The sequence below is a fragment of the Oryctolagus cuniculus genome, chromosome 7 (assembly GCF_964237555.1).
Source record: "Oryctolagus cuniculus chromosome 7, mOryCun1.1, whole genome shotgun sequence".
Classification (NCBI taxonomy): Eukaryota; Metazoa; Chordata; class Mammalia; order Lagomorpha; family Leporidae; genus Oryctolagus; species Oryctolagus cuniculus.
In genome coordinates this window covers 130,716,237-130,741,427 of record NC_091438.1, presented here as the reverse complement: position 1 = coordinate 130,741,427, position 25,191 = coordinate 130,716,237, and the positions used below count along the sequence as shown (strand labels likewise).

At 43.1% G+C, this 25,191-nt stretch overlaps 1 protein-coding gene and 1 pseudogene across 7 annotated transcripts in view; one reads left to right on the top strand and one right to left on the bottom strand.

The window, feature by feature from the left end:
* FOXJ3 (forkhead box J3) overlaps positions 1-24,626 on the bottom strand; it is a 157,983-nt gene extending 133,357 nt beyond the window's left edge. For 2 of the 7 annotated variants that reach the window (XM_070078646.1, XM_070078650.1), the window contains exon 1: positions 24,245-24,385. The gene's annotated coding sequence lies outside the window, so the exon portion shown is untranslated. Of the gene's footprint in view, positions 1-24,244 lie in introns of all 7 variants that reach the window. The other 5 variants (XM_051856634.2, XM_070078649.1, XM_070078651.1 and 2 more) reach the window with 5 other exon arrangements.
* On the top strand, positions 4,347-16,945 carry LOC100356466 (dnaJ homolog subfamily C member 4 pseudogene; annotated as a pseudogene).
* Positions 24,627-25,191: the final 565 nt, after the last annotated feature.

Genomic DNA, 25,191 nt, shown 5'->3' with positions numbered 1-25,191 from the left:
CTACTTGATTGAACACGGTGAATAGTTATACCATTAGTCGCAGGTAATCATTAAAGCAGCTGTAGAAATAACCTGTGTCTTATTTAATCAACCAGAATAGGGGAAATCTGCCAGACTAAAGTGTAAAGGGAAAAGATTCTTGCAGAGTGAACAGTAATCAGCTGTTCATCACAGCCCACTAGGTAAACCTGAAGGCAGTGGTGCAGCTTGAGCTAAGAAGTCATCTGCTTGAGATCTCAAGACTCATCCGCTTTCAGAGAGACTGAAACCATGATCCTGAATTTACCATAGGAATATCAGTAGAGGCCAAACAAGTAATTAAGAAATGAGGAACTGTTTTGTTTTGTTTTGTTTTTTAAGAACCTCGATAAAACTGTACTATAGATAGCAGCAAGTGATTTAAGGGCAAGAAAGGCAACAGTGTTAAATGTACACCAAAACAGACATAAACTGAAGAGAAAATATTGGCTTTTAATAAAAGATAACACTAGCAGAATGGCTGCATCCCTGCCATTCATGTGAGAGGTCTGGACTGAGTTCCTAGCTCCCAGTTTTGGCCCCAGCCTCAGTCCCAGTCCTTGCAGGCATCTGGGGAGTGGACCAGCAAATGGGAGCCCCTCCTCTCTCCTCTCAAAATTTTTTAATGAAAAAGATTTGAATACACAGTTCTACAAAGAAGATATGTGACTGTTCAATGAACATAGGAAAACATTCAACATCATTAGTCACTAGGAAAATGCAAATCAAAACCACAGTGATACCACTTCACAGTGTTACCACTAAGATGGCTAAAATCAAAGACACGTGGTGGGGGCAGCTTTATCGAGCAACAGGTTAAACTGCCACTTGTGATGCCAATATCCCATATCAGAGTGCCAGTTCAAATTCTATCTACTCCTCTTCTGATCTGGCTTCCTGATAATATGTCTGGAAAGGCAGCAAAAGATTGGCCCTGCCACCCATGTGGCAGACCAGGATGGAGTTCCTAGGTCCTGGCTTCTGCCTGACCCAGCCTTGGCTACTGCAGCCATTTGGGAACCAGTGGATGGAAAAAATCCACCTCCCCTGCCCCCTACCCTACCCTACTGTCTTCAAATAATAATCTTTTAAAAATATATTAAAATTGTAGGGGCCAGCACTGTGGCATAACAGGTAAAACCACAGCCTGCAGTGCCAGTATCCCGTATAGCCGCCAGTTCCGAGTCCCAGCTGCTCCACTTCTAATCCAGCTCTCTATGGCCTGAGAAAGCAGTGAAGGATGGCCCAAGTCCTTGGGCCTCTGCACCCGCGTGGGAGACCAGGAGGAGGCTCCTGGCTTGGGATCGGCGTAGTTCCGGCCAATGTGGCCATCTTAGGAATGAACCAGCAGATAGAAGACCTCTCCCTCTCTGTCTCTCTTCCTCTCCCTCTCCTTCTCTGTTTTATTTGAAGTCTGATGTTCAAATAAATAAAATAAATCTCTCTAAAAAAAAAAAAAAAAGAAGAACGTTTGTATATTTTTACAAAGGTGTAGAGAAACCAAAACTCTTATACATTGCTAGTGGAAATATAACAGAAAATAATGCAGCCACTCTGGAAAACAGTTTGACAGTTCATCAAAAAGTTAAAAAGAGCCACCATACAAACCAGCAATTCCATTCCTAGAGTATATGAAATGAAAACATGATTCCACAGCAAACCCTATGCAGGAATGTTCATAGCAGCATTAAATCACGATAGCAAAAAAGTGGAAACAATCCAAATGCCTGTCAACTGACGGAGAGATAAAATGTGCTATATTCATGCAATGGAATACTGTTTGCCAATAAAAAAGAATGATACATACTACAACACCATACCATTCTTCAAAACATATTGGATAAGTCCATGGATATCAAATGTCCACACAAATTTACCCTAGTAATTAGATTTTAGATGAATGATTAGTCGTTTTTTAGGGCCACCAGGGGGCAAAGAATAAAGAGGTAAAAGGAGAATAAAGATTAACTGCTAGTGGGTATGGGATTTCTTTTAGAGGGGGGAGGGAAATGTTCTAAAATTAAATTGTCATGATGGTTGCATAATCCTGTGAACACACTGAAAAGCACTGAATTTTACACTTTAAATAGGTGAATTCAACATTAGTGAACTATATCTCAACAAAGCTGCTGGGGGTGGGGGAATCTTTTTCTGGCATGTTTTTGTATCTTCCCTCACTAGTGCCACAGGAACCATTCCCAACCCCCAAAGCTGGAACAGGAAAGGGAGAGCAAAATTAATGACTTCACCAGAAAGCAACATTACTGAAATAAATGATTTTCAAATCTATAATCCCTGGAAACACTAAGGTGTTTCTTTCCTAGTGGCTTCCACTGTTTCCAAACCATACCATTTATTCATTAAACATATTTAACAAAGATACACATATTATCCATTTAAAATGTTTTATATACCAAAAAAAAAAAAATTCTAAAATTCTACCACTTTCAACAAACCAAGTTCTTAGCTATACCCCACTCCTACTAAAATAAGGCCACGGCCAAGAAAAGAGTAACAGAAAAACAGGGAAAAAAGCAAACCAACAATCAGCCTGTTACTTTTAAGAGTGGTTAAATACTGAACCAACTGCCTCTTTTTCCTCCATGGTTTAGGACTATGGTCAATAAAACAGGTGGTAATGTGGGGGAAGGGAGCGTCCTGGCCAGACATCACAGAACTATAACTTCTTCCAAACCCAAAACCTTACTTCCTGCAATATATGTAAACAGATCACAGGCTACACTCTTCAAAACAAATCATAACCCAAGCAAGTAACACAGGATTCTATTTCTGGGCCTGTCATTAACTCACTGGATGATAATCTTGAAGCTTCAGTTTGTCTACTTGGTTCAATAAGTTAATCACAATACCCAGACCCAAAATCAGACTGGGGTCTAACAAAAAATGTTTTTCCAATATAAAAATTTATTTTTATGGAAAAATCTGGGAGAAACACATGAAATTAAGTCCCCTTTAAATCCTCCCTTATTGAATATACATGAAGTATGAAAAGTCCAAAAGATTGTCCACTCCAAAAATGCTGAACTCTTCCATTTTAGACAACTTTTAAAGGTACTCTCTAAACAAAGATAGAATGAGTGTTCAGAGGGCTGAATGATTTGGAGGCTTTAAATCTGAGCTCTGTTATATTTAGAAAACCAAGATGCCACCTCTGTATCTTTATCCAGGGCATTTGATTAATGTGCTTTGCCTGGTGTAATTCAAAGCAAGAGATTCTACCATACCTCTAAAAACTAAATTGAACCTATCAAAACTTTACTGGTTGTCAGAAGAATGAAATGCTGTACTGCAAATCAAGAGACAGAAAGTGATAAAGTTTCCACTGCTACAGGTATTTAACAAGATAAAAATTATCTTCCTGCTCCCCACAATCAGTTAAAAAAAAAAAAAAAAAAAAAAACCATTGCTGACTTTCTAGGTTCTTAGCCATTCCTGGAAATTCTGATTTAGGAGTCTAGAAAGAAACCCAGAAATCTACTAATTAAAAGCATCTCAGAGCCGGCGCCGTGGCTCAATAGGCTAATCCTCCACCTTGCGGCGCCGGCACACCGGGTTCTAGTCCCGGTTGGGGCGCCGGATTCTGTCCCGGTTGCCCCTCTTCCAGGCCAGCTCTCTGCTATGGCCAGGGAGTGCAGTGGAGGATGGCCCAAGTGCTTGGGCCCTGCACCCCATGGGAGACCAGGAAAAGCACCTGGATCCTGGCTCCTGCCATCGGATCAGCGCGGTGCGCCGGCTGCAGCGGCGGCCATTGGAGGGTGAACCAACGGCAAAGGAAGACCTTTCTCTCTCTGTCTCTCTCTCTCACTGTCCACTCTGCCTGTCAAAAAAAAAAAAAAAAAAAAAAGGCATCTCAGCTGATTCTGAAGCACAGTTTAATTCAGGAAATACTAGTTTAAGACAAAGACAGCAGAAAGATTTCGTATCATTTGTTAATCATGCTCAATAAGTTATGGCTGCCTGAGTACAACATCACAACCATCATTTAGTAGTCTGCCACTGACAAGGTGTTGGGAAACTGGTAATAGGCAAACCATGTGTCTGTCATCCTTGACTTTGACCACTAACAGGACTATTTTAGGGTGACTTTGGGAATAAAAAGAACCAGATCTGGATTATCTGCTTTTATCTGGCAGAAGCTCCAGCTAACTCTGGAAATTAAGCAGATAGGAAGAACATGCCTGGTGTATGCACCAAGACTCTCCAAAAATACTAAGTGTCTAGCATTGTACAGAAAAAGAAAACAACATGATTTCCACTCAAGATGTTTATAATCTTGCTGGAAAAAAATGAAAAATCTACTTGATAATATGAGCCTGGTTTTAGTTCGATTTGAGAATAATGGTGGGCCACTGGAAACAATGAGTGACAAGCCAAAAACAGTATATTTTGGACTGACTGAAGAAAGAATCAATCATAGGTTCTTTATCACTACAAGATTAAATGAGGTATTAAGAAGATTTTATTGGCAGCATTTTCCAAGGGGAAAAAAATGGGAGGGTCTTATAATCAGAGCACGGCCCACTGGAAGGAAAATAACCCACTTTGTACTATTTTCTATATGCATTCTGTGTCTTCCACTGGCATGCTGGTTCCTAGTGATCCAGATACATATATTTAAACTTTATATTACCCATGATGCCTAACACATTTTGCACAAAAATGCTTACTGATTCAAAGGAAAAATCTGATAGACATTTCAAAAGGAATAGCAACAGAATTTGGTACAGTAAGCAACAAGAAGGGCCAAAGGAGCAGAAAAGCCAAATTACACTAGAAGGGGAGTTGGGAGATAACCCATTGATGGTTAGAAATAAAGAAGTTTTAGGCCGGCGCCGCGGCTCAATAGGCTAATTCTCCACCTTCGGCGACGGCACCCCGGGTTCTAGTCCCGGTCGGGGTGCCGGATTCTGTCCCAGCTGCCCCTCTTCCTGTCCAGCTCTCTGCTGTGGCCTGGGAGTGCAGTGGAGGATGGCCCAAGTCCTTGGGCTCTTCACCCGCATGGAAGACCAGAAGCACCTGGCTCCTGCCTTCAGATCAGCATAGTGCGCCGGCCGTAGCGGCCATTTGAGGGGTGAACCAATGGAAAAGGAAGACCTTTCTCTCTCTCTCACTGTCCACTCTGTCAAAAAAATAAATAAATAAATTTTAGAAAAAAATAAAATAGGGGCCAGCGCTGTGGCATAGCAGGTAGAGCCGCCACCTGCAGCGCCAGCATCCCATATGGGCGCCAGTTCAGGTCCTGGCTGCTCCACTTCTGAAAATCCAGCTCTCTGCTATGGCCTGGGAAAGCAGTAGAAGATGGCCCAAGTCCTTGTGCCCCTGCACCCATGTGGGAGACCTGGAGGAAGCTCCTGGCTTCAGATAGGCACAGCTCCAGCCATTGCAGCCAAGTGGGGAGTGAACCAGCAGATGGAAGTCTTTCTCTGCCTCTCCTCCTCTCTCTATGAAACTGACTTTCAAATAAAATAAATAATTAAAAAAAAAAAAGAAAAAGAAAATGTAGCAGTGTATGGACTTTGGATCTTGACTCAATTAATAAACAACTGTACAAAGACATCATCAAATAACCAGGACCTTTGAACTGGGTATTAGATGACATCTAAACATACTGTCCATTTTGTTAGATACAATAATGGCATGTGGTTATACAAGAAAATATCTGTGGGACCTAGTGTTGTGGCGTAGCAGGTAGAACCCTTTCCTGCAACACCAGGAATCCCATATAGGCACCGGTTTGTATACAGATGCTCCACTTCCAATCCAGCTCCCTGCTAATGGCCTGGGTAAAGCAGCTCAAGATGGCCAAGTGCTTGGGCCCCTGCCACCCACATGAAAGACCCAGATGAAGCTCCTGGCTTCAGCTTGGCCCAGTCCCAGACATTGTGGCCATCTGGGGAGTAAATCAGTGATGGAAGACACCTTTCTTTCTCTCTTTCTCTCTCTCTTTCTTTCTCTCTCTCCCACACCCTCTCCTTCTCCCTGACCCTCCCCACCTACCCCCGTAGCTCTCACTTTCAAATGAAGAAATAAATCTTAAAAAAAAAAAAAAAAAGGCTGGGCCGGCACCACAGCTCACTAGGCTAATACTCCACCTGCAGCGCCAGCACACCGGGTTCTAGTCCCGGCTGGGGCGCCGGATTCTAACCTGGTTGCTTCTCTTCCAGTACCAGCTCTCTGCTGTGCCCAGGAAGGCAGTGGAGGATGGCCCAAGTGCTTGAGCCCTGCACCCGCATGGGAGACCAGGAGAAGCACCTTGCTCCTGGTTTCGGATCAGCGCAGTGCCGGCTGCAGTGCGCTGGCTGTAGCGGCCATTTGAGGGGTGAACCAACGAAAAAGGAAGACCTTTCTCTCTCTCACTGTCCACTCTGCCTGTAAAAAAAAAAAAAAAAAAAAAAAAAAAAAAAAAGTCTGTTCTTTAGAAATGCACACTGGGCCGGCGCCGTGGCTCACTAGGCTAATCCTCCGCCTTGCGGCGCCAGCACACAGGGTTCTAGTCCCTGTCGGGGCGCTGGAGTCTGTCCGGTTGCCCCTCTTCCAGGCCAGCTCTCTGCTGTGGCCAGGGAGTGCAGTGGAGGATGGCCCAAGTGCTTGGGCCCTGCACCCCATGGGAGACCAGGAGAAGCACCTGGCTCCTGCCATCGGATCAGCGCGGTGCGCCAGCTGCAGCGCGCCGGCCGCGGCGGCCATTGGAGGGTGAACCAACGGCAAAGGAAGACCTTTCTCTCTGTCTCTCTCTCTCACTGTCCACTCTGCCTGTCAAAAAAAAAAAAAAAAAAAGAAATGCACACTGATGCTTGGCTATAATTTTCTTTAAAATACTTCAGCAAATGAGGTATCACATCACTCCATCAAGATTGACCTACCAAAAAGACAAATGACAACAAGGGTTGGCAAAGATGTAGAGAAAAGTGAACCCTTGCACAACACTGGTGGGAATATAAATTAGTACAGCCATTTTGGAAAAAAGTATGGAAGTCCCTCAAAAAATTAAAGATAGAACTATCATGTGATCCAAAAATCCCACTCACAGGTACATATCCAAAGGAAATGAGGCCGGCGCCACGGCTCAATAGGCTAATCCTCTACCTTGCAGCGCCAGCACACCGGGTTCTAGTCCCGGTCGGGGCACCGGATTCTGTCCCGGTTGCCCCTCTTCCAGGCCAGCTCTCTGCTATGGTCCGGGAGTGCAGTGGAGGATGGCCCAAGTGCTTGGGCCCTGCACCCCATGGGAGACCAGGAGAAGCACCTGGCTCCTGCCATCAGATCAGTGCGGTGTGCCGGCCACAGCGTGCTGGCTGCGGCGGCCATTGGAAGATGAACCAACAGCAAAGAGAGACCTTTCTCTCTCTGTCTCTCTTTCTCACTGTCCACTCTGCCTGTCAAAAAAAAAAAAAAAAAAAAAAAAAAAAAAAAAAAAACAAACCACAAGGAAATGAAATCCACCTATCAAGGAGATGTCAAAATCCTTCATGTCAGAGGTATCTCCATTCCCATACTCATTCTGCACCAATCCCAACAGCCCAGAAATGGAAACCACCCAAGAGTCCACCTATTAATGAATGGATAAAGAAAACATGGTACATATATACAACAGTGTATAAGTCATAAAAAAAGATGAAATCTTGTCATTTGCAACAACATGAATGGAACTGCAGATTACGTTAAATGAAGTTGGTCTAATAAAGAAAGACAAATATCACATGATCTCACTCTTACGTGGGGCATCTAAAGAATAGATGATATCACTGAAGTTAAAATTTCAACAGAAGGAGCTGGCACTGTGGTGCAGCACTTTAAAGCCTGGCCTGCAGTGCCAGCATCCCATATGGGCACCAGTTTGTGTCCTAGCTGCTCCACTTCCCACCCAGCTCCCTGCTAATGCACCTGGGAAAGCAGCAGAAGTTGGCTCAAGTGCTTGGGCCCCTGCACCCACAGGGGAGACCCAGAAGAAGCTCCCGGCTTTGGATCTGCTCAGCTACAGCCATTGTAGCCATCTGAGGAGTGAATCAGAGGACAGAAGACCTCTCTCTCTGTAACTGTCTTTCAAATAAAAATAAATCTTAAAAAAAAAAAAAAAAAAAAAAAAAAAGAGCAGGGGACTGGCATTGTAGCACAGTGAGTTAAACCACCACTTGTGACACCTGCATCCCATATGGGAATATCAGTTTGGGTTTGAGTACAGGCTTTGCCACTTCAGATCCAGCTTCCTGCTAATGTGCCTGGGAAGGCAGGGGAAGAAGGCCTAAGTATTTGAGTCCCTATCATGTACATGGATGGAGTTGCTGACTCCTGGCTTCAGCCTGGCCCAGCCCTGGCTGTTGCAGTGGTAAACTAGCATACAGAAGATCTTTCTGTCTCTCCCTTTCTCTCTGACACTCTGCCTTTCAACATTTTAAAAAGAAAGAGGGGCTAGTGCTGTGGTGTAGCAGGTAAAGTCGCCATCTGCAGTGCCAGCATCCCGTATGGGTGCCAGTTAAATCCCAGCTGCTCCACATCAGATCCACATCTGCTATGACCTGGGAAAGCAGTATAAGATGGCCCAAGTCCTCAGATCCCTGCACCCACATGGAGGACCAGGAAGAAGCTCCTGGCTTTGGATCAGCCCAGCTCCAGCTATTACAGCCATTTGGGGAGTGAATCAGCAGATGGAAGATCTCTCTCTCTTTCTCTCTGCCTCCGCCTTTCTGTAATTCTGCCTGCCAAATAAATAAATAAATCTTTAATTAAAAAAAAATAAAGAAAAATATATACAGAAAATGGTTACCAGAGGCTGGGGAGGGAAGTGGGGCAGGTAGATAGAGAAAGGTTGGTGGACAGGTCCTAAGTTACAGATAGATGAGAGTAAGAAGGCTGGGTTTTTTGCACTGTATGTGACTACAGCTAATATTAATGTACCATATATTTCTCTAGTTTAAAAAACCTGGAAAATAGGATTTTAGATGCTTTTACTATAAATCAACATGCAATGCTTGAAAAAATAAAACATACTTACTCTGAATGGATATTATGCAATGTATACAAGTAACAAAGCATCACATTTACCCCATAAATATTACAATTTTATGTCAGTTAAACTTTCTAAAAATGAAAAACAATTGAAAATTAACTACTTCAGCAATAAAAGAAAAAGGAAAATTATTTGAGGCATATTTGGCAAAGAATGGTTGAATGTCACTAATGATAAACAGGCATTCATTCTATTTTATATACTTTTGAGTACAATCAGCAAGGCAACTGACGAAAGTCTTCAGATGTTACTTGCTCAACTCCAACACTGTACAATTCTTTTCTTTCTCAGATTTCAAGAAGCTAAGAATGATTAGTACTTCTGAGAAAACAACCTAGACTCAATCAGAAGAAAATGAGCATTCATTTGTTAGCTCTACTAATAGGAAATCTCTGAATCTGCTCAAAGAACTTCTTGTAAATTACTATGAGAACTGAATATGCGCCAAGAGAGTGACTCAGCTGCTAAAAAGAAATAAAATACAATCTTATGCTTCATTATTAGAACACTATCCAGATCAAGGAGGGTAAGGGTCCCAGGCACTCTACACTGGTCAGTTCACAAGTACAGTATTGTGTTCTGTTTGGAGTACCACATTTTAAGCACATTTACAAGCTAGAAGGCTTGCTGGGGGTGATACAGACTAGTAAGGAGTTTAGAAACCAAATGTCAAGTGTAGAGTGACTGAAGAAACTGGGTATATTTAGCTTGGAGAAGAAAACATTTCCCAGCCTTCCATCTCAACTCTTCCATATAGACCCAGCATAATGTTCTCCAAAGGATTTTAAGAGTTGTTCATGGGAATTACATAATCAGTATCATTTGAGATAAACACTTTTTCCCCCCTCTAAAAGAGTTATCAAACTGTTTAATATCCTAAACTGCTTTGTGGATGTCCAAGTAAAGGATATTTTCCATTTACCAAACGTGACAATTTACTCATTCATTCAACAAATATTTACTGAGACCCAAATATTTGTCAAACCCTCCTCCAAGTACTGAGGATACAATGAACACTTTGAACATCTTGGAGGGAAGTTTGATAAACAACCAACCTAGGTCTCTCTCTACCCCTCTAACTTGCACTGTGCTTCTGAATCTCTAAATCTCTGGTTATGCTGTCAGTCCAAAATATCCTATCCCATCTCTAATCTCAACTCAAACACTACCCCTCCCCATGAACCTTTCTTGATACCACAAGCAAAAACACTCTTCTCAACAAACCCTTGGGTCTTTAACTGTATTCATTTTTTGTAAACAGACCATGCCTCCTAATTACTTTTGGATGCCTCACAATGCCCGGGACAGATTCGTGAATGCATAGGTACTCAAGAAATATCTGCTGAAAGAATAACCACCTGTAAATATTTAAAGAGTCATACTGTGAAAGAAGACAGGGTAGGTTTTCCAATTCATGGGGGGAGGAGGGCTAGAAAAAAGAAATGAAGTTAGAAGCAAATTTTCTCTCATTTAGAATGACAGACAGACTACTTTAACATCTATTGGTGTTCTCAGGATAGTCAAAGGACTACACAAGGATACTCAGGAAAAGTTCATGAAAAACCAGAATTAAAAGTTTATTTTGATGCAAAAAATTTTTCTTCAAATTGAGGTGGACCCCAATTAAGATGCCTGTGTCCCCTATGAGAAACAATGACTTGATCAGCCCTTGTCCTGACTGTCAAGGAATAGCTTACTATTTTATTCTTTTTAGTATTTTCTTTTTCTACGTAATACCACTGGTTGAACTCTTTAATTAACACACAATTATTCTTAGGTGTTTAATTCAACTGAAAATTATCCCTGTTAAATAGAAGAGTGGGAATAGGGAGGGGGGAGATGTACAGTTCAGCACATGCTCACTCGGACCTACCCCTAATGGTAAAGCTAGAAACGTGCCATGGAATTCCAAATCCCATTAAGTTGGCAGGTACCAAGGCCATCTTACTAGTAAAGTGATCAGTTTAAGTTCCTAACTGATCATAAAGATAGGATTAAATGTCAAAGGGATCACATAAATAAGACCAGTGTCTGCTAATAATAATTGATAGAATTAAAAAGGAGAAAATGATCCAACATGGGAAGTGGGACACACAGCAGACTCACAGAATGGCAAATGCCCTAAACAGCACTCTGGCCTCAGATTCAGCCCTTAAGGCATTTGGATCTGGCTAAAAAGCCCATGAGTTTCTCAGGCATGGTAAGCCAAAATACTTTGGCAAAAAAATTACCTAAATGAGAAAGAATGGGCCATCAAAGAAAGAGGTACCTTTCTCTGAAGGGAGGAGAGAACTTCCACTTTGATTATGGCCTTGTCTAAATAAGGCCAGAATTTATGAACTCAAGAGGCTTCCACAGCCTTGGCAGCTCATGACAAGAGCCTCAGGTGATTACTAACGTCATAAATAAGAGTGTCAACTGTTAAATCAACAGGAGTCACTGTGCACTTACTCCCCATGTACGATCTCTGTCCTTAATGTGTTGTACTATGAGAATTAACGGTAAAACTAGTCTTCAAACAGTACTTTATACTTTGTCTGTGTGGGTGCAAACTGTTGAAATCTTTGCTTAGTATATACTAGGTTGATCTTCTGTATATAAAGATAATTAAAAATGAATCTTAATGAAGAATGGGATGGGAGAGGGAGAAGGAAAGGGAGATGGAATGATTTGAGGGTGGGAGGGTGGTCATAGAGGGAAAAACTGCTGTAATCCAAAAGTTGTACTTTCGAAATTTATATTAAATGTTTTCTAAAAAAAAGGATGAAAAATAATTTCTCATTGACATTTTCCCATTATGTATAAATATAAGCATTTTATTGAGTTAATTAACTTCAGGAAAGATTTTTTTTCCTTACTTTCTTCCACGTATATTCATAGGATGCTGATTTAATAGTGTTTATGCTCAGTAACCTACTGCCTAAATTGTTATAAATTATCATATTGTTTTTAACTCCTATTTGCTCCTTCTGAGCAAACCAGCCTGTTATTTGACTTAATTTGCATAAAGTAGTTTGTTTATTGTGTAGTGGGATATTTAAAGATAATACTTTTAAGGATTCTGCATAATTTTCATATTCATTATAACAAATAAAAAGATGAATAAACGCTTAAAAAAAAAGATGCCTGTGTCCCATATCATAGTGCCTGGGTTTGATACCTGAATACACTCCTAACTCCAGCTTCCTGCTACTGTAGACTCCAAGACAGAGGTAATGGCTAAAGTAATCGGGTTCCTGCCACCCATGTGAGATACCTAGACTAAGTTCTCAGTTCCCATCTTTAACCTGGTCCAGGTCCAGCTATTGCGGACATACAGGGGAGTAACAGAGGATGACAGCACTCGCATGCTCTCGCTCTCTTGCTCGCTCTCTCTCTCTCTATATATATATACACACACACACACTCTCGCGCACTCTCTCTCTCTCTATATATATATATACACACACATAAATATTTAAATGAATGCAGCTTTTCACAATTATATTTTTCATGAACTTTTTAAGGACATTTATATAATCTAATGTGATAGTGATATTAAAATCTGTAAAACGAAGCTTAAACATGAAATGTCCTTTCTTATATTAGCATAAATAGTATAATGCTCTACTATGTGTCACGCACAGTGTAAAGACAGCCACCTGCTATGACGTTTCAGTAAGTAACAGACTGCACATACAAAAATGGTACTATAGAGATTATATTGTCCTGTGACATGGTAGACATCTTAGTTTGCATTAAGTAGACTCTGATGTTTACACAATAACAAAAATCACATAACAGCACATCTCAGGCATCCCTGTTACTAAGTGGCTCACAACTACACAGAAGATAAAAAGCAAAAAAGACACGGCTCCATCCTAGAAGAGTCTATATGAAAGTACTTAATTGTGCTCCCAAAGCAAATCTCGTATAAATCTCAATAGCCAGGTCATCTACCTCAGTAAAAAACACTCATTAGAAAAGAAAATCTCTTAGATCAATGATTTTCAGGATTTCACAGAGAAGTAACTATGACACCATTAGCTCCTCTTAAAGCCATCTATCCTCACCCTGAAATACATCAAGTTCTTCAAATAAGTCATTCTTCCTGTCTAGTTAACAACTAGAAAACAGAAGAAATTGCAGGATTTTCTTCATATGCCAAGAATATTTACAGAATGTCTCTTCCAAACTAAAAATTATGATCTTTGCTGGCAGGAACCTTGCTTTTCACTCATGCTCCCAGTATTTAGTGCAATGCCCAGGACAGAGTAGCTAGTGAATAAAGGAGCACAAGACTGAATGAGAAATGAATGAGACCAGTGTCCCTAGATAACAACAGTATCTTATAAAAGCACAAGCAATTTGGTTTCTTTTGTTAGGAACCCGCCAGGGAATAGAAGTATTTGAGTAGATCCATAAGTACAGTTTTCACCAAACTAGAGTGATATTTTTAGGCCATTTTTTGATAAATACTCTGTCTTGGTTACTTCCAGGGGACTAAAATTAATTTCTAAATCAGTAGAGCTAAACAAAAATTCTAATGCAAAGAAACACCTAAACTACTTAGTAAAAGTTTACTTCAAAAAGTTTGTGGGGGCCAGCGCTCTGTAACGCAGCAGGTAATGCCACCGCCTGCAGCATCGGCATCCCCTATGTGCGCCAGTTCGAGACATGGCTGCTCCACTTTCAATCCAGTTCTCTGCTATGGCCTGGGAAAGCAGAAGGACTTGGGCCCCTGCACCCATGTGGGAGATCCAGAAGCTCCTAGCTTTGGATCGGCACAGCTCCTGCAGTTGTGGCCAACTGGGGTGTGAACCAGTGGAAGGAAGACCTCTCTCTCTCTCTACCTCTCCTTTTCTCTCTGTGTAACTCTTACAAATAAACAAATAAATCTTAAAAAAAAAAAAAAAAAAAAGATTGTGAAGGGGCCGGCGTTGTGGTTCAGCAGGTTAGTTAAGCCTCCACCCATGATACTTGTATTCCATATGGGCACCAGTTCATGTTAAGTTGTTCCACTTCCAATCCAGCTCCTTTCTGATGCACCTAGGAAAGCAGCAGAAGATGGCCCAAGTGCTTGCCCTTACCACACACATCAGAACCCAGATAGATTTCTGGGCTTCTGTCTTCAACTTGGTCCAGCACCAGCCATTGCAGCCACTTGGGGAGTGAGCCAGAGGACAGAAGATCAATCTCTCTCTCTCTCCCTCTCTCTGTAACTCTCAAATAAACTAATAAAAGTTATGGGAAAAAATGGAATAAAAAGATGTTTATTTTGGTGTGAGAAGTTTTGAAATCCATGAAGTGTTCTCATGATATTTTCATGACTTTGTTTTTTAAGATTTTATTAATTTATTTTGAAAATCAAGAGTTACAGAGAGAGAGGGAGATCTTCCACCTACTGATTCACTTGCCAGATGGCCACATGGCCAGTCTGAAGCCAGGAGCTGCATCCTGGTCTCCCACATGGATGGCCACCCTCCATTGCTTTCCCCAGGCCATTAACAGAGAGCTGGGTTGGAAGTGGAGCAGCCAGGACACCAACTAGCACCCATATGGAATGCTAGCATTCCAGGTGGTAGCGTCGCCCACCACACCACAACACAAGCCCCCTGAATTCCAACTTTTTGCACCAAAAGAAATTTGTTTTCACTCATTCCATTTTCCACAAAATTTTTGAAGTGCCTTCTTATACTAATAACCTGACCTATGAAATTATCACCAAATGATATGTCACATTTATTTATTAACGTAACTACTTAGAAAGTAAAACACTCTGAATAGCCATCAAGTGTTTTAACTAAAAGTCTAAAATTTACATTTCTGCCTCCCAAATTCCCATTTGATCCACAAAAATAGTATGTTTTCTTTTTCTACCTATAAAAATGAAATACGCTCACTGTAGAGAACACAGAAAATATGGACAGGTCCAAGGAGAAAATTTAACTTATCCATTGAGAGGCATTCTCTCCCAGTTTTCTTTTCTATGCGGTGGCAACTTCTTTATGTTGTCAGTCTTCCTACTCACCAAGCAAGAAACAAAAAAGATTTCACACTGTAGCAGGAACCCAACTACTCTCAGAATACTCATATTATAAGTCTAATTTCTCGATGTCAACATTTATAGATATATGCTTCCTAAACTAGACCTACAGTAAAGGTTCCATTTTGATTCCCTCCCATCCTCACCTCCAGAATTCTACATAGTCAAAGAATGCAGATTCAAGAAAAAATGTTTCTAGCACCTAGAAATGAGCTTAAATTTAACAAAGGAAACCCCACTAGAATTTTATGTTCCCTGAGTGTAAAACAATCATAAAACATGTTGTACTCAAATTTACCATGTCCTTAGGTCTCCATGATCTTAATCTGTAAAGTCTGAAGTATGTTTCTCATCAAAACTGTCAGTTTTCTACTTAGAAAGAATACAAGATCAGAAGAATGCTGGGTCTGGATTCTAGCATCTGCTCTACTGCTCAATAATCAGATGACATTTAATAAATCTTAGCTTATATCTCCTTTTCCCCATTTGTCAACAGTAATAGTACTTGCCCTACCTGTATCACAGAGGCTCTAAAATACAACAGATCAGAGAAAAGGGCTTTGGAAAATATTATTCAAATATAAGATGGAAATCTTTCAAATACACATGCCCTATAAATATAAAATATAAATCATGGCTTCCTCTCATATGCAAACGTACCACTTCTGAGGGTGATTGTTATCTGTGTATATATGGTAAGACATTACTATCAGTCTATGACACACATTACACAGGGCAAAGTTTGTCAAATATTCACAGATATAACCACTCTAAAAGCCATGTATCATTCATGTCCTGTCATGACAGCCTGTTCCATCTTCACTGAAAAGTACCAACCTTGCTCCTGACCACAGTATATTTGATTGTTAATGCCTGCAGTTAATTTCCCAATGTTCTAAGCCAAGCCACAGAAACTTTAGGTTATTTTTAATTATCTAATAAGCATTCATGTAACCAACAGGAAAAATTCAGGTTCTTAATAACCTACTTCCATCACATTACATCACTACCTAACTCCATCTCTCTGTAGCCAAACAGAAGCTGAAACTTACTAGTTGTGTTCTAGCAGTATTCCCCACCCACCCAGTTCTCTCACAAATTTGTTTCAACACATAGCAATAATTAGAAACTAAGACTATTAATGGTGTCCAAGTCAAGTGAGGTCTCAATCTTAGGAAACAGCTGATTCCAACTTCTGAGGCTTTCAACAAGGCAAAATTAACATCATACTCTACCAATCAATCAAACATCAATCTGCTTTCCTTGACATCACTATACCAGTAAGAACTCTTATATAGGTAGCAGAATTCAGTTACAGCATTTACCTTCATGCTCTAAGTGAAAACTCTGGCTGAAAGTCAGTTTACTGGGTAGTCACCTTCAGACACAAAGTCTTCCTGGAGCTGAGTGAGGCGTACCACGAGCTCAGCCGTGAGCAGAGCCATCGCAGCTATGACCACCAGCTCCACTCAGCTAGCCCCCGCAAAGTGTGCAGGAACCACAGCCCATGCCAACCCTGCTCGCCAAACACATAGCTCCTGGGAACCCCCAATGCGCAGTACTGGGCCCAGTTTCACAGTGTGAGGCCGCAGGGGCCGGGGGCCAGGCAGCAGCAGCACAAGCACAACCAGCGGGTGCTGGGGTACTACCTCCTACTCATGCTGCACTATGCCGCCTTCAGGAAGATGGAGCAAGTGCACCGCGGCTTCGTGGATGAAAAGGACCGGATCATCACAGCCATCTACAACACCACCCGGGCCAGGGCCAGGGCAAACAGGGCCAGGCTCCAGCAGGAGCGACTGCAAAGGCAGCAGCCAACACCTCCCGGATCTCTCCAAGGCTCCAGGATCGTGCCCAGGGCCCCCAGCCCTTGAGGGGCTCACCTGGATGGGGCCTGCTGTGTGCTCGCAGGGCTCCATGCTCCCCACAACGCATGCAATAAAGTGATTCTCAGAGCTTGAAAAAAAAAATTCTTGAAGAGAATCCATGACCCTCTCTATATATGACCTGAAGATAAAAAATAACTAACACGCAGCTTTTGGAGACTCTAAAAATTCCCACCCTAGCCCTCAAATTGTTAGCATTCAACCCAGAAGAGAATCTTTAAGACCATATTCTAACAGCAGTTCCCTTTACTGCACTCCATAAATTTGAGTCCTTTATAGTAGTCTTCACTCAGTGATGATGAGAAATAAATCAGACAATGCAGGGTCAAAGTTAGTCTGATTACATCAAATGAAATCACTTTAGATTTACAATAGAATTCCTGGAGTAATGGAACTGGCTTAGCCATTATTTAAAACTCGATCTGGGGCCAGCATTGTGGTGTAGTGGATAAAGCCACCGCCTGTAGTGCCAGCACCCCATACGGGCACCAGTTCGAGTCCCAGCTGCTCCACTTTCAATACGGCTCTCTGCTGTGGCCTGGGAAAGCAGTAGAGGATGGCTCAAGTACTTCAACCCCTGCATCCACAGGAGACCAGGAAGAATCAGACTGGCACAGCTCCGGCCACTGCGGCCAACTGGGGAGTGAACCAGCAGATGGAAGACCTCTCTCTCTGCCTCTCCTTCTCTCTCTGTTTAATTCTTTCAAATAAATAAATAAATCTTTAAAAAAAAAAAATAGAAACTAGATCTACTGGGGCCAGCATTGTGGCATAGTAGGTAAAGCCAACACCTGTAACACCGGCATGGTTCATGTCCCAGCTGCTCCACTTCTGATCCAGCTCCTTGATAAAGGTCTGGGAAAACAGTGGGAGATGGCCAAGTGCATGGACCCCTGCCACCCACGTGAGAGACCTGGAAGAAGCTCCTGGCTTCGGCCTGACCCAATCCCAGCTGTTGGAGCCACCTGGGAAGTGAACAAGTAGATGGAAGATATCCCTCTCTGTTTCAATCTCTCTTGCTGTAACTCTGACTTTCCAATAAATAAATATATCTTTAAAAATAGAAAAAAAACTAGAACTACTAACGGTATCAAAGTAAGAGTTATTTTATTTAAAAAATTATTTATTTGAAATTAAAGTTATACAGTGAGAGGGAGAGATAGAGACATCTTCCATCCAATGGTTCACTCCTGAGATGGCTGCAACAACCAGGGCTGAACAACACCAAAGCCAGGTCTTCCACATGGTGGCAGGGGCCCAAGTACTTGGGCCATCCTCTGCTGCTTTTCGCAAGCCATTAGCAGGCAGCTGGATCAGAAGTGGAACAGCAAGGATATGAGCCGGCACTCATATGGGATGCTGTCATTACCCACTATACTGCAATGCTGGCCCCAAAATAAGAGTTATTTTCAAATAGGATACTAATTATCCTATACATATATTCATATATATATATATCCTATATTTTATCTATTATACTACTAAAATTTGACAACATGAGTCTCGCTTGCTTTTTGTTTCATTTGTTTTGTCCTCATCCAAGAGAAGAGTATTAACCACTCTGAAAGAAATCACATTCCCAGATTATCAGCTGGTATATGTCAAACAGAATAGCAGCCAAAGGTACCTAACTACAAAAGGTTACTTAAAGTAAGTAGAATGCCACTGTTATAAATATAACATCTGGTTCCATAAAACAAAGCTATTTCCATATCCCAACAGATGGCCTACAGTAATAATGCTTTGCTGATCTGGTTATAACAAATTCTATTAAATCAAAAATCCTGTACAACAGATGCCTTCTCCAATTTCAGTATAAGTCAATCTCTTTAACCAAAACACTGTGCTTTGGTTCTTATTTGTGCACTAAAATCTAGTTATACCAATTAAGATGGTCAAAATTTTTGACAGTTGTTAAAAATGACACTGTGGTGTTTTCTGAGTTTTGGAGAGGAGGAGGTAGAGTAACTCTCGCTAAAACTGAAAGGCTAACTGTTCAAAATGGAAAACAAAAATTCACAGTTAAAGGAAGGCTGAGGAGAGGTAAAAGTGCACTTTAGTTGGTTGAGTCAAGCCAAAGTTTCTGAATAGTGGCAATGTGGAAAGCTAAGGGACTAACAAAGCCAACAGTGAGGAGCAGTGAAAATAATGTAATTTCTGAGTTGAGAGGCTATCAGCAGGAACAAAAAACAAATTCTACCTGAATGTCTAAATAACATGTATCTTTGTATACTGTGGTACGAGGTCCATATTTAAATGTGGATGCAATGTCAAGTTAACTTTGCTGCTTAACTGCTTCCCCAACTATATTCAAATCCAGTCTTCATATTCTGGTCACGCCCTTACTTGATATATTACCCTCTATTAATTAGTAACACAGAAAACAGAACATTGCAGTCACTAAGAGCTACTGAGTTCTGAAAATAGACTGCAGGGTTCAAATCCTGGCTCTTTCATTGCTAGCCATGTACCCTTAGAGGCAAGCTACCTAACTGCTCAGTGCTCATTCCTTCATCTGCACAACTTTGGTAATAATAAAATCTATCACCTAGGTTGATGTGAGAATTATATACTAATAAATATACTTAGATCAGTTTTGGGCCCATAGTAAGGTCTCAGAAAGCTATTATTACTATCACTATCTTCACACTAATCCTCATTAAAGTTCTTAAAGGGAAAATATGAAGGGACCTATCTAAAACACAAACAAGTAATACTTTAAGTCTTGAGTATTAACCAGTTTGGGGGTAGGCACTTAGACTAGTATTCAGGACACTTGTCTGCTGAGATGCCTGCTTCCCATATCACTGGGTTCAATTCCTAACTCTAGCCTCCTGCTGATAAAGACCTGGGAGGTGGCAATGATTGCTCAAGTTACGGGATTCCTGCCACTGCTGTAGGACATCTGGATGGTTTTCCCAGATGCAGCTTCACCCCAGTACTGGCCAACACAGGCATCTGGGGAGTGAATCAGTGGATGGGAGCTCACACATTCTCTTTGTGCTCACTCTGTTTCTGTCTCTGACCCTCAAACTTAATGATTCTCCAAGTAAATAGATTTCTCAATTCTAAGACTCCAGGAATTTACATGGGGATCCTTTAAAATTAGGAAAGCAGCATACAGTAGTAGAAATAGCACAGACATGGATTAGGAAGATTTTGCTCCAAGTTAACTGTGGACAAGTTACCTAAACCAAACTTCAAAGTGTTTATCTTAAGGAGATTTCTGCCTGTATCACGGGTTGTTGTGAGATCAAATGAGATAACGTAAGAAAAAACATGCATAAACTATTAAAGCACTATATGAATGGTCAAGGGCCATGCTTACTCATCTTTACATCACAGTACCTATCAAAATACATGGCAGAGGTTATAAGCTAAAAGAAAAGCCAGGGAGGGATTGGCAGGGGAAGGATCAGATGAAGATGGGGAAGGGTTTAAAAAAGTAAGAAATCCAACTGTCCATCAAATGATAAATCATTTTTAAAATGTAGTATATATAGTGGAATATTACTCAGCAACAGAAAGGAATGAAATCTTGATGCACTCTACAACATGGATAACCCTTGAAAGGTAAGATAAATTAAAGAAGCCAGACATAAAGACCTTTAGGTATGATTCCACTGATAGGAAATATCCAGAACTGGCACATCTACAGAAATGCTAAGTATTCTAGTGTTGCCTAGGACTGAGGAGAAGAGGAATTGGGGAGCAGCTGCTATTTGGTACTGGGTTTCATTTAGAAATGATGTTCTAAAAATTATTGCGATTATACAATTTTGTGAATACAACTAAAAACCACTGAACTGTATGTTTCAAATGAGCAAACTGCATAGTATGCAAACTGTTATCAAAACATTTTTTAAAATAAGAAAAGTTTAAGGAGAGAACTGTTAAAAGTATGAAACCACTGACTTTAGAACGCATTTCTTTTTAAATGGTGAGTTTTTTGATGTTTGGGTAGCTCTGACATGTGAGCAAGAATGAGAATGGAGGAGCCAGCTTTGTGACATAGTAGGTTAAGCCTCCACCTTCAGCACTGGCATCCCAATGGGTATCTGTTCCAGTCCCAGCTGCTCCACTTCTGATCCAGCTCCCTGCTAATGGTCTGAGAAAGCAGTGGAAGATGGCTCAACTGCTTGGGCCCCTGCACCCATGTGGAAGACCTGGAAGAAGCTCCTGGCTCCTGGCATCAGACTGACCCAGCTATGTAGGGAGTCAATCAGCAGATAGAAGATCTCTCCCTGTCTCTGTCTGTAACTCTGCCTCTCAAATAAATCAATAAATCTTTTTTAAAAATTAGAATGGAAAAACTGCATTAGGAGAAAATACCAAGAATTACAAAATCAGCCCATAATATCACTATAAATGCTGTGAAAACAAACAGCATTTGTTCATATTTTCCAAAATTCTAAGACTATAAACTACCTCTTTCTGGTCTAGTTCATCAGTCTTTTCATCATGATCCCTGTTCTCTGAACTTGAAGACTCCATTTGATATTGTCAACAACCATACCTTGTAGAAAATCTTCCTATCTCTGGATTCTGGGCACTAACGTACTTTCTGGTGCTTCTCAAAATGCTTTCTTTGCTTATTATCCTACTATGTGACCCAAAGTTCCAAACCTCAAAACTCTTTCCCCATTATACAACTTCCCTCCCAAGACACATCAACTCACATGGGCTTTACCACTATGCCCCTGCCAGTGCAAAATCTACATTTCACCCTTCTTAGTATTTGCTGTATATGACAATGACTTAATGCATAAGGTTAAGTAACTTGCCCCAAAGTCCCTTCATGATTATTAGACTTCATTACTTTTATTATGAAGACTCAATGAGTTAAAAAACATGTAAAGACCTTAGAATGATGCCTTACATATAGTAAGTACTCAATAAATGTTAGCTATTTATTTCCACAATTACTACTGTGTGTCAGATCCTTATTATCCTATTCCTGAAATTCTCCAAGTACATTCTAGTCAGTCTCCCCTCCCAACATACTCAGCTAACACGAAAACTTAAATTCTCACTCTTTAGGCTACTGTGGTACTCTACCAAACTAAATTCTCTACCCAGAAAGATCCACCACCAACACCCTCTAACCAATCCTAAACTCATTTATGATTATTCTCCAATACAGATTTTCTGTGACAGTCAAGCTTCTTGAAGTCTGTTCTAAGCTGCCACATTCTCTGCCTTTGCACGTGCCCCTTCATTCTCCTGAAACACACCTCTTCCCCTTTGGAAAGTTCTGTCTTTTTCAACCGTCACTTACATCCCTGAGCCTGGTGGCATGGTTATCCCAACCAAAAGTGTTATGTTATTTGGTAATCATGAATAACATAAATGTTGCTTCTCCAAATGAACAAATAACGCCTGTTCTTTCAACGAAATTGAAGGTGAGACCCTTATTTTATTCCTTGTGTCTCTTCACACAAACTACTTCACACATGGATAGCACAGTATTTTGCAGAAGTACACAAATGCTGACTTACTAAAAAAAAAAAAAAGCCTCAGAATGTATCAGAACATTCTCTATTTTCCACTGCCCCACCCATTCTCAGCATTATGCAAGCATATAAAATCTGTATTTGAGTATTTTTACTCTACATGAAAAGAAAAAACACTATATTAATGCCTACAGTGGATAAAAGGAAGAGAACATCAAAAATACAACGAAAGAGAAAGAACAATGTGAAACATAAATCAAATGAGAATGCTGGCCATTCTGGTATCTTAAAAATGACTTCAAAACAGTAAGATTTTTTTGCTTCACCCAAGTGAATGAAAAACACCTAACAAAGGCATGAGAAACTCCCCAGTGTCTTCAGCAGCACAAAACCAAGAACGAGATTCACCGCAATTTCAAGACACTAAACTGAGGGAAAAGATAAATCCCCAGATACATCTAACAACCTAAAAAATTCAATCACATCTACATACAACCTAACAGAAACAAGGAGAGGAGCTGCTGTTTTCCCAAAAATATTTGCTAAGGTCTAGAAGAAATAAAAAGCTTCTCTCCTTGCTTCTGTGGCCTGTTCCTCGGGAAGAGAGCAAAACACGGGAAGATGGAAACAACCTGGAAACCTTAACCTGGAAGAGACATTAAGGAAAGAAAAAAACTGCCCAAAACCGGTTACAGAGAAAACAGTGCATTGGTACTCAACAGAAACGGAGGGAAAGTAAAATCAAAGAGCTTCCAAGAAAGAAATAACTGCATGAAACTATACGGTGCTGCCTTGCAAGAGAGTTATGAATATCCCTAAAGCAGACAGGCGTTTTCACTGGGAAACAAAATAGAAGGAAAAAATAAAAACAAAGTCGACGTTAGGAGAAGACAAAAAAGGTATCCTCAATTTCTACCTCCCTGGCTCTAACCCAGGGAGTTAGAACGCAACTCGGAACAGCACAGACACGCACAACGCACTGGGACAGCACAGAAAAGCCTTCGCCAACCATGCACACCAAAAGCAGAAAAGAAAAACTATACAGCCCGGCGCATCCGTGGCCAGCGTTTATTCTGACTGTAGCAGAAAAAAGAACCCGAGGGCTAACGGGAGAGGAGAAAAGATGTCAGTGAAACTCAGCCCTGGTGTGTCCCCTTCTGGTCTCAGTTTCCAGCGCCCAACTCTCGATCCGTCCACGAAACCCAGAGCCGGCATCAGCACAGCGAACTGACCCTCACACCTTCCACGCCACCGAGAGGAAATGGCAGAGGAAAAACCATCCCGCGAACCTCCCTCCTCACCAGCTGCAAAAATGGAGGGGGAGGGGGGGGGACACCCTACCACGTGGGCAGGATGCAACACACACAGGACAGCAACACGTCCGCATGGAACGGCTGCCTTTGCCCTCACGCCAGCAAAGGACACCGCGACAGGATGGGCAGGAGCGCAGGCCCCCGCACGGGCCTCCGCACCCCGCGGGGCACCGCCAGGCGCGAGGGGCTGCCCCGCCTTCGCGGCCGAGAAGCGCCCCCAAGCTTCAAGGGAAGAAGCCGCACCGCTGCCCGGGGTTCGAGGGCTGGCCGAGGCCAGGGTGCAGCTTCCAGGCGAAAGGGGACGCTCGCTGTCCCCGGCCCCGGCGCCCACGGGGATCCACGTCTGGTCCCCCTCCCCCGGGGCCCCAGCTGGGGGAGGGGCGGGAGGCGCGGAGCTGCCGCTTCCCGGCTGAGGGGCAGCAGCAGCTGAGGAGCAGCGCCGCGGGGGAGGGAGGGATCAGCCCTCGCCGCCCGCCAGGCCCCGGCCCAGGCCCCGGCCCCCCGCGCCGCCCGCCGCCCACCTCACGGCGCGGCCGCGAGCGAAAGCAGGGAGAGGACGTCTCTCCGAGGGCAGCCCCTGCCTCCGTCCCGGGAGATGCCCCAGCCCCGCCTCCTCGCCCCGTTGCCCCGGCACGGCCGCCTCGGCGGCGGGCACTCACCTCAGGCTGCGCAGGCCGGGACGGCCCGGCCGAGCCCCCGGCCGCTAAGTGCGTCTCCGCCCCCCCGGGAAAGGTCCCAACGGCGCCTGGTGCGAGCGGCCGAGGCCCCGAGCAGCGCCGAGAGTGGCGGCAGCAGCGGGAGCAGCCAACATCCGGGGCCGCGCACCCGGAACTACTTCCCGACCCGCTCCCTCTCCCGCCCCCGCCGCCGCCGCCGCGGCCGCCGCCGCCGTCACGGTCGCCCCCGCCTCCCGCGACGTCGCTGCGCCACCGGCCGGGCGTCGGCGGCGTCACGACTGGTACGCGTCGCGGCCGCTTCGACTTGCGCGGGATTCCTCCGCTGGGACAAGTAGTGCCTCGGGGCTCCACGCAGCCAGCGTCCACTAGCGGCCGGCAGTGCCGATCGATTTGGGGTCGCTTCGCCTCTTTCAGTGACGTTTTGGAGGGAGGGCCGCGGAGGCTGCCCGGGAATCGAGGACCCTGCCTCCGGGTGCCAGGGGTCCCGGGCTCCCGGGGAATGGCGCCGCGTGACCTCCCGCTGTCCCGCCGACCTCCACACCACCTTAGCCTCTCCGGGAAACCGGACCCCTTTCCGACTTTGCACACCGCGGATTCTGCGGTCGCCAATAAAGGCGCCTTGGGGCTTCAGGACACCCTTTCAGAACTCCACGAGGCCGGGGTTCTAGACCCATCATTGCCGAGCCGGGTCTGCCTTTGCTTCTCGAAACAAAGGCGTTGGAGCTGGGGAAAGGACCTCTGGTTCTCAGGCTGGGCGCGCAGGTTCTGAGCCTGCTGTCAACAGGTGGAGG